Source organism: Paramisgurnus dabryanus, chromosome 1 (assembly GCF_030506205.2).
Source record: "Paramisgurnus dabryanus chromosome 1, PD_genome_1.1, whole genome shotgun sequence".
In the NCBI taxonomy this organism is placed as follows: Eukaryota; Metazoa; Chordata; class Actinopteri; order Cypriniformes; family Cobitidae; genus Paramisgurnus; species Paramisgurnus dabryanus.
In genome coordinates this window covers 27,762,243-27,771,771 of record NC_133337.1, presented here as the reverse complement: position 1 = coordinate 27,771,771, position 9,529 = coordinate 27,762,243, and the positions used below count along the sequence as shown (strand labels likewise).

The window sequence follows — 9,529 nt, the reverse complement described above, 5'->3', positions numbered from 1 at the left end:
TATTCATTTAAAGATGTACATCACATTGTCACCCTCCACTCAAACGGGATTTGCGGCACATAAGGGGTTAAAATACGCCGAACCATGTGTGCTGTATCATAGCTCCATGAATGACCTTTGCAGCAAAAAAACCCGCGTGAAAATCAGTTCGGTATTCACTGAGATATGATTAATTAAATGCGCTGATAGCTCATTCCACCAGTCATACAGATTACACTGAGTGGAGCGGGTGACCGATCTAAGATGGCGGCCCCATGTCTCGCCGCGCCAGTAGGCAGTAGCGGTCGATAGGGCGTCTACCTATATGATGTCTATGGGTGGTCCGACCTTTACTCGTCAGACGACTCTGTTGTTGTTGTGGGAGCACAACTGAGGTAAATCTTACATAATTCTTTAAAAACGTAATCAAACTGATCGTCTGATAAAAGTAAATATGTTTAAAGTGATGCTGCATATGAGGGTTCATCATATAATGTTCAAAGATGTTTCTGATAATAGTTAAAGAGGGTGAGTAGACGATTGCTTGTTTTTGTGCTTCAAATACTAAAAACATTAAAACAAGATTACGAAATAAGTCAGACTTATTGTCAGTCGATTCGGTTCCATTAAGCAAACTTGAAAAAGTTGGAACTCGGGTACTATTAGACCCCGAAGCCATTTGTTTTGAGAATAATGGCTGGCTGATGAAGTTATTGGCTGGCTAGCCGGTGTCATGAGCAATCCAGTCCCCCCGAGCAATTCTGCCCCCCTAGGACCCCGCGTAATTCCATTGGCTGAAAAAACTCCTCATGGGTAGCCTTTGTAGCGCCTTATTACAATTCCTTCAAAATTTCGTGATGATTTATATCGTTAGAATGTTGTTAAAATTACAATTGGTCTATTTTAAATTATCCGTTTAATATAGTAGTATATAACTGATGCTCTAGGTGGTGAGATCTACCAAATCTCGTTCTTAGATTTTTTTAAATTAGTTTAACGTGACGTACCAGCTTAGCATACAGCTATCGGGTAAAATAGCTTAACACAAACACCAGTTGCACTCACCGTAATAACGTAATGTCATTTTTTTTAATCCTGAGGTTTAAAAAAATATGTTTCACGTTCAGATAACTTAGTAATCAATAACATAAAATTGAAATGTGTTTTTGTTGTGTAAGGCAATTAATTGGGTTTTTTGGCGATTACGTGTTTCATTACGTGCTGCTCACGTGTTTGCAACATGAATATTAGTTCATTAATTATATTATTTTTGTAAGCTTTTATTTTAAAAATATTTTGTATGCTTCTATTTTGTAAAAAGTACCTAGCTTGCTACACCACTAACGCAGCTTCGATTAGCCATTAGCATCAAGATATCGCGATGACAAGTTTTTGACCAGGCATTACTGCTAGGTACCAATTGGGGTCCTAGGGGGGCAGAATTGCTCGGGGGGACTGGATTGCTCACGACACCGGCTCAGCCGAAACCTAAATGGCTGCTGCAGCCGCCAAACTTTTCATAGCTGCAAATGGCTGAAGCTGCCACATGTCTACAGATGTCTACGTTATACTGATTAACAGTGTTGGGAAAATTACTTACAACGTGTAATACATTATATATTACAAATTACTGTAATTTGAAAGTAATTAGTCACACTACAATATTACTGTCTCTGAACTGTAATGAGTTACGTTACTTTTGAGTTACTTTCATAAAAATAACAGAAGTATGACTAGGCATTATAAAATGTTAAAATGTAGTTTATTGCTGCATAAATCTAGAAGTTTTGTGTTTGCCCTCGAGCTTTGAATAGGCACAGTGAAGACTTATGGCAAAATACAATAACAATCACTGTCAGAATCATAAACATAGACAAATGATTGGGTAAAAGTCTGGTAAATTATGGTACACATACCAAACACAATAGAGCTAGAGCCCACTATAATGCTACCTATAGACTAATAACATGGCAAAACACGCAACCTCTTTTCATTTCTATTCTTTAATTCACTTTTAATTCAGATTCACAGCACAAACCTGGCATGCACTGGGTTGAATGAATGAATGAATGAATATAGGTTCCCATACAAAGGTTGGTAAAAACTTTTAACATTGATGTTTAAAAGTCTACACTAATTTTACGTTGTAGTTTTGGTTGCTGTTTGTAATAAAACTGTAGATAGCATAGCAATAGCCTAGCAATCTATTATGTATCTGGACTGTAACCATAGCAACGTTAGCTTACCTTGTCATTGCTGGTGTGATATGGATTTTACTGGCAAGCTTTTTAAAAGTCTCTTTACTTCTGGGGTTCAAGCAGCATGGGAGACCGATAGAAAGAACTTTCTGTTGCTTTTACTTAGTGCTCTCATTCGCAGAATTATGCGTGTGCGACGCTACCGGACCTGATTGCGACCACTTTAGTCAATGTTATACAGCCACGGACTTCCCAGAAGAAACGCTCTTATAAGAAACGCGTCTATATTTGACTTCACCGATTCCAAATCGCAGTTTCAATACAAAATTAAGTAAACATGAACATGCTGCATACAGCACCCGGAAACAGACATACAATTTACCCGCAGCTTTTTCCTGTGTGGATGCTGGTCGCGCGCATTGGTCAAAAATAAAAATAACACGGTCTATTTTTGAAATGCATTGTCGTGACGCGCACGTTACTAATGCATCACTTCTTCTGTACGGAAAACGAGCAATTTTAATTTCCCAATCCGAAGACTGCAGCCTCCGGAGGTCGCATTTTTACGCTGCCTACGTCATCAACACTGTCTTATTTCAAAATATCAACAATTATAAAGTTTATTCTTATTATAAGTTAATCGTAAATTGTTGTAATATGCGTATGGCTTGCGAATGTAATGCTCAGTTAACTTAAATAAACCAGGCTTGATGACGTTTGCAGCCTGCATATGCAACCTCCACAGGTTGCAACCCCTCTCTGTATTGTAGCAACGAGCGAGCACAAGACTGTGCTGTTATGAAACCAATCGGAAAATGGATCTCGTGTATTGTTTATATATTTTGTGTGTGTATGTCTTTATGTGATAGAATTATTATTTGATTGCAAATAATTCTAGCCGGCTCAGCCAAACTTTATCAGCTGGCGGCTCAATTTGGCTTAGGAAATTATTGGCTGATGGCGGCTGAACTTCTAAATGGCGCAAATGGCGGCGCCTGGCGGCGGCTTCGGGGTCTAGGTACTATGGCAACTTATACTTGGAAACTAGCCTGGGGAAGGCTAACTGTCAGGCTAAGCATCAGTTGTTGTTGCTAAACTAGACTTCCACTAACACTGAACTGTAAATGTCATGATATTACCGCTGACTCTCTGACATTTTATTTGACTTTATAAGTCAGTGTAAAAATTAACTTACATACTAAATTTAACACAATTTGTTAAAAAAAATAATAATTAATACAATATAGACAATGTGTAATTATATGATATGTGATAGGCCTCTCAAATGTTTAGACCAATGCATTATACATTTTATTATAATTAGTTTTCTGTACGTTGTATTTATTTTCTCCTTTATGTGAAGCACTTTGGCTCCAAGCCTTCATCGGGAGTAAACACATTAAAAACAATCTCTTCCTGTTTTTTTGATATGTGTTTACTCCCTGACGAAGGCTTGTTCGTCGAAACGCGTTGGATTTACCATGTCCGAAGTTTTTAATTAGGTTTATTGTGAACAATCCATATCAAAAAAGGCTTTTTTACTTTTTTAAGAGAGTGCCTTGCAGTTTTTTTGGTTTGTTAAACTTTATATATAAAAAAACAGCTGATAAACTAAACATTTGCATTGTACAATGTTGTTAACAGAAATGAGTGTATTTGAATCAGTTCTGCTTAAATTTTCTCAAATATCTGTCTCATATATCCTCAGGAGATTTGCTTTACAAGATGAAGAGATAAAACATGAATATGACAAACTACTTTACAAGAAAAGACGGATTTAAAACAGTCAACAGTTCAGTTAGAGGAGGAAAATCCCGAGCATCTGAAACATCTTTACCTGACTGAAAAGAAACGATTAGATAAAGAAGAAGAAAAGAGAAAGAAGAAGAGATGGAAAGAGAGAGCAGTGGATGAAGAGAAGAAACTCAAACACAACACCTGACATCTCTGCTGACCAAACTCATTCATGTCATGAAACAGAAATCACAACACAATCTGAAAGATAAACCTCACAAAATTATGACCGTTTATTATCATGTGTTTTTCATTTGAATTATTTTAAAATTGTGTTTTATTGTTGTGTAGCTTTATTGAATGAAAACACAGAAGATAATGAGAAGATAAAGGAGGAGCTGAGAGGATAAAGAGAGGTGAGGAGAGAAGAAACTGACCATGAAAACATCCAGTAGATGTGTGATATAACAAAGATATTACATTATAACAACACACAGACAGATTCATCACACAACTACACAGAAATACACATGTTATTAAGATGAAGTTGTGTTATTTGTGTTCTGTAGTTTCCTCAATCCTTTAATTTTATGATGAATCTTTTATGTCAGACACAAATCACTGATGTTTGATTTATTTTACCTGCAGGAATTCAAGACAAAACTCCAAGAAGAGTGAACTCGAGCTCAATCTACAGATGGATCTGTTACTGCAGAAGATCCAAACTCAACACAAATCATTCAATAGCAGTAAGACTCAAAACCCTCAGGTTTAAATTGTTTAAAACATTGTGATGTTGAAATGCACCTTCACACAAGAAACTGTGCTGTTTAGACCGCCGTTTAAATAAAACCACATTTGTGTACAGTATGATGCTCTCTGATATTTTATTTATACTCTTGTCCAACCAGCCATAAAAATAAAGTACATTTGTAACTTCTCTGTAAAAGCAAAGCATGTGATATTCAATAAAAAAAACTATTTGAGATATCAATAAAACATCAGGCACTGAAGCTTTAGTAGCAAAATTTGATCACTTATATGATTTTGAGCTGTAATATGATTTTATGACATGAGACAGTGGGTGTGGTTATTGAGTCACACAGTCCCTCCCACTTTGTTTGGCTCCTCCCCCACATCATCATAATCTGTTGTGTAAAACAAAAGCACATTCATCCAAATTAAACTGAACCATTAAAATAGATAATATATAAAGATAAAATATATTATAATATACATCTTTAAATGAGATCTAGAGGTTAATAACCTACCTAACAGGTTTGTCACATCTTCACTGTCATTCTTCACATCATCATACTCCTCCTGAACTCCCTCTGATGAAGTCACATGACAAACAACTCATATTGTGATTTGTAATACATCATGTCTCATGTCATAGACACATTTCTCTTTCTGACACTAACTGATAACAGCTGATAAAGTCACAATGACTGGATTAATGCTATAATAGACATACATAAGAAACTTAGATGTACTGCTTGATAAATGTGCACTTCTGTGTAACTCACCTATTACACCTTGAAAGTTCTGTCCATTGATGATGACATCATCATAACTCTCTGTTGTGTTCACATACATAAGAGATAAACAACAAATCCCATCAGAATGACAAAGAGTCAGTAAACCTACATTATATCTGTACTGAGCGTCACTTTAAATAGATGTTACGTTACAAAAACAGCCTAGAAATGAAGTAAAATCACCTCTTTGAAGATCAGATATTTGTCCTGTGGTGATGACATCATCATACTTCTCAAGTGTGTCTTCTACAAATATAACATGAGACACACGTCATCACACCCATAGAGATATAAAGTATATTTTCTCTTCATGTACAGATCTTATATTTCATCTTAATACAGAATAACAGAAGTGCACCTGTCTCACTGTCTGCTTTTAGTCCATCAGTGATGACATCATCATAGTATTCTGCTGGGACTTTATTCACCATCTCTTCTACATCAACACAAAACATGTTTGAAAACAAAATACAAAATGTCTGTCTGTACTTTATGACACCATGAAGTCTGATCAGTCAATAAAGTCACAAACCTTTCAGGTCACTGCCATTGGAGACATCATCATAATATTCAATCTTGTGGTCTTTTGCTATAAAGCGACTCAGAAACTTTAGTATTGTGAATTGTAATGTGTATATTTGCCAAGTTTGTACAGAAATGTCAAATAATTTGTCTTAATTTGAGTCAAAACCAAAATATTGACGTTCAGTCCTCTAACCTGAGAGAAGCTCATCAGCATCTTCATATCCAGAATGCTGTTCTTCAGAGATGAGACTCCCTGTTAAAGTGAAGCAGAAGAGTCAGAAACATGTTGATCTTTACAAACAACCTCAAACTACATTAACATCACAGAACACAAGAATATCACATCAACCTATTTTATCTAGATTTATATTAAAACATTATTTAGACATTAAAAATATAAGTTAACTTCATTCTGCAAACACACACCTGTATCCTGACATGAACTCATCTCTCACCGGATTCAAGACAAACAGACAGGAAGAAGCGCACACACACCTGCATATAAACTTACAAGCATATGAACCCCCCTCCCCATTAACCTCCAAAAATAATCACACACACACACATGTCACCACCAGGGGCTGGCTGTTTTAAACTAAAGCCACGCCCCTTTGCAACTCCCACCTCGAGGAGGTCCCCAAAGCCAACCCAATGACCAGACAAACACGGGAACAGGTAAGTAAAATTTAAAACAAGCTTTATTTAGTTTAAATATTTAAAAGAACTGGGAATTAGGGGTAAGGGGAAGTTAAAACTAATAGGGCTCTTCTTCTCCCTCCAGGGAGACTGCAGCCACGGCAGACAGGCCAAGGGCCGCAAGGGTGTCAACCACCATAAGCTGGGGAAAAAGGGAAACGTCAGGCTCCGGCCTGGGCCCTGCTAACCGTGGCGCCCTCCTTCTTCCGTCCTGGAGGCAGAATAATTTTTGGTGTGACTGGTAAGGAAGATCTCCACTGTCGGTGTACCTTTCCTCGGGCCGGCAGGGGGTCCTCGCCCCACGTGCCTTTACGTTCCCTGTCGTACGTCCGTCCACGTTCTCCTTATGCCCCACAGATAGTCACTGCTACACAAAAGCACTGTTAGCTTGCACTTGAGGCGTCTCTCACCGGCTCTGCTGCTTGCAGCTCTCTGGGTGGGTATCACGTTACACAGTCTGTTTCCTAATTGCTTCTCCTTGCTCTCCACAGGCGGTCTCTAGGACACAAATGACACTGTTACTTGGACTTCGGGTATTGCTCACCGGTTCTGCTGCTTACAGCTCCCTGGGTAAGTATCACGTTCACAGTTTGCTCTTCAGTGGCTCACTCTCGTTCTGCTCTCTCTCCACAGGTGGCCGCTAGAACACAAAGGCACTGTCACTGGGACTTCGAGTATTTCTCACCGGCTCTGCTGTTTACAGCTTTCTGGGTAGGTATCACGTTCACAGGTGGCTCTGCAATAATTCACTCTCGTTCTGCTCTCTCTCCACAGGTGGCCGCTAGAACACAAAGACACTGTTACTGAGACTTCGAGTATCTTTTACCGGCTCTGCTGTTTACAGCTTTCTGGGCAGGTATCACGTTCACAGGTGGCTCTTCAATGATTCACTCTCGTTCTGCTCTCTCTCCACCGGTGGCCGCTAGAGCACAAAGGCACTGTTGCTGAGACTTCGAGTATTTCTCACCGGCTCTGCTGTTTACAGCTTTCTGGGTAGGTATCACGTTCACAGGTGGCTCTTCAATAATTCACTCTCGTTCTGCTCTCTCTCCACAGGTGGCCGCTAGAACACAAAGACACTGTTACTGAGACTTCGAGTATTTCTCACCGGCTCTGCTGTTTACAGCTTTCTGGGTAGGTATCACGTTCACAGGTGGCTCTTCAATAATTTACTCTCGTTCTGCTCTCTCTCCACAGGTGGCCGCTAGAACACAAAGACACTGTTACTGAGACTTCGAGTATCTCTCACCCGCTCTGCTGTTTACAGCATTCTGGGCAGGTATCACGTTCACAGGTGGCTCTTCAATGATTCACTCTCGTTCTGCTCTCTCTCCACAGGTGGCCGCTAGAACACAAAGGCACTGTTGCTGAGACTTCGAGTATTTCTCACCGGCTCTGCTGTTTACAGCTTTCTGGGTAGGTATCACGTTCACAGTTTGTTCTTCTATTATTCACTCTCGTTCTGCTCTCTCTCCACAGGTGGCCGCGGCTCTGCTGTTTACAGCTTTCTGGGTAAGTATGGTTCTTCTCTGTAAGTCAGCAGAGGGGCGAAGGTCACACACCACCTCACCGGGTCGAGCGCTGCCCTATCTCCAATGCCCGTGGGCCGATCGAATCCTGGACAGGGGCGCCCCTTTGTAGAGACCGCGGGGGCGGCGGACCCTTTCGCCTCTGACTCTGCGACAAAACAGACACAGGTAAATTTACACCACGAATATTTCCAATATCTACTCACGGTCACGGGCAGCTCTTAGTCTGCGTCCCTTCGTACTCCAAACAGCACACTATTTATAGTAACAGTGGTTTCTGTAGTCGTTGGCCTCTCCGTCCTCTGCCCAGTGGAAGAAAATGGATGATGCGGGGCTTCGTCTACAAGACACACAGCAACCCACAGCAATACACAGCACCACTCCAAACGTGAAAAAGATTTATTACACAGTCTCACTCACCACACTAGAAGTGCACCACAACAAGGGAAGCGCCCGGTGTCCTCCACTGCGCTTGGGCTACGATAAGGCGATGGGAAATACGACCACAATAAGTCTCGTTGCGGTGGCTGTTTGAATTTGTACTTCTCACGGCTCGCCCACCACACTCTTATAGGGGTAGGGCCGCCCTCCTTCTCCTGGAGGTTTCCAATAGTTATACAAATTAACTTTTGCCAGTTACTCCACACAAAAAGGGTATACTCACGGCGAATAGCCTTTGTTTACGTTGTACCAGAAGGTCAATTTTCTTCCTGCTTTACTCCTTCAGTATGGATTAAAACAAGTTCCTTTCGACCCATAGGATTTTCCTGTTCACTCCAGCAGGTCCACAATCAAGACTGCAACGAGAGAGAGAGAGAGAACCACAGACAGCCACTACGTCCAAAAACGAGCACAGCTCCGTTTCCCAGCACACACTAAGCACCTCTAACTGTGTTCTAACTGTGCTTTATATACTCCTCTCGGTACTATAATCATCCAATTGCCCGGCGATCTCTTCAACTAGGCACAGCTGTGCCCAATCGGCTGATTACAGCCTCCGTGAATCTGCCGGATGTCCGGTGTTTCCGTTTTCCGGTCTGGACGGAAACATCCGGGCGGAACCAAAACTTCCTCAACTTTTGGTTCCGCCCTGAAAGATCGTCACCCCGTGACATCCTCCCCCGCCAATGCATTCCAGTCCCTGGAATGCCTTTGAGTAGTCCACTCACCATAACGGGAAGGGGGTCGGCCTCGATTCTCCCGTTGGGAGCGCCTCACAGGGGAGTCAGGTTCGGCGGGCTCAGGCACAACCTCAGGTTGTCCTTGGGCGGCCGGGGGTTCGGCTGGCGCTGGTACCGGCTCTGCTTGTCTCTGGGCGGCCGGGGGT

General features: G+C 41.0%; 1 long non-coding RNA gene across 1 annotated transcript; it reads left to right on the top strand.

The window, feature by feature from the left end:
- Positions 1–524: 524 nt before the first annotated feature.
- LOC141282039 (uncharacterized) lies at positions 525–4,662 on the top strand. The gene is made up of 3 exons (XR_012336562.1): positions 525–635; positions 3,196–4,327; positions 4,560–4,662. It is a non-coding gene; the product is annotated as an uncharacterized lncRNA (long non-coding RNA).
- The last annotated feature ends 4,867 nt before the right edge of the window (positions 4,663–9,529 follow it).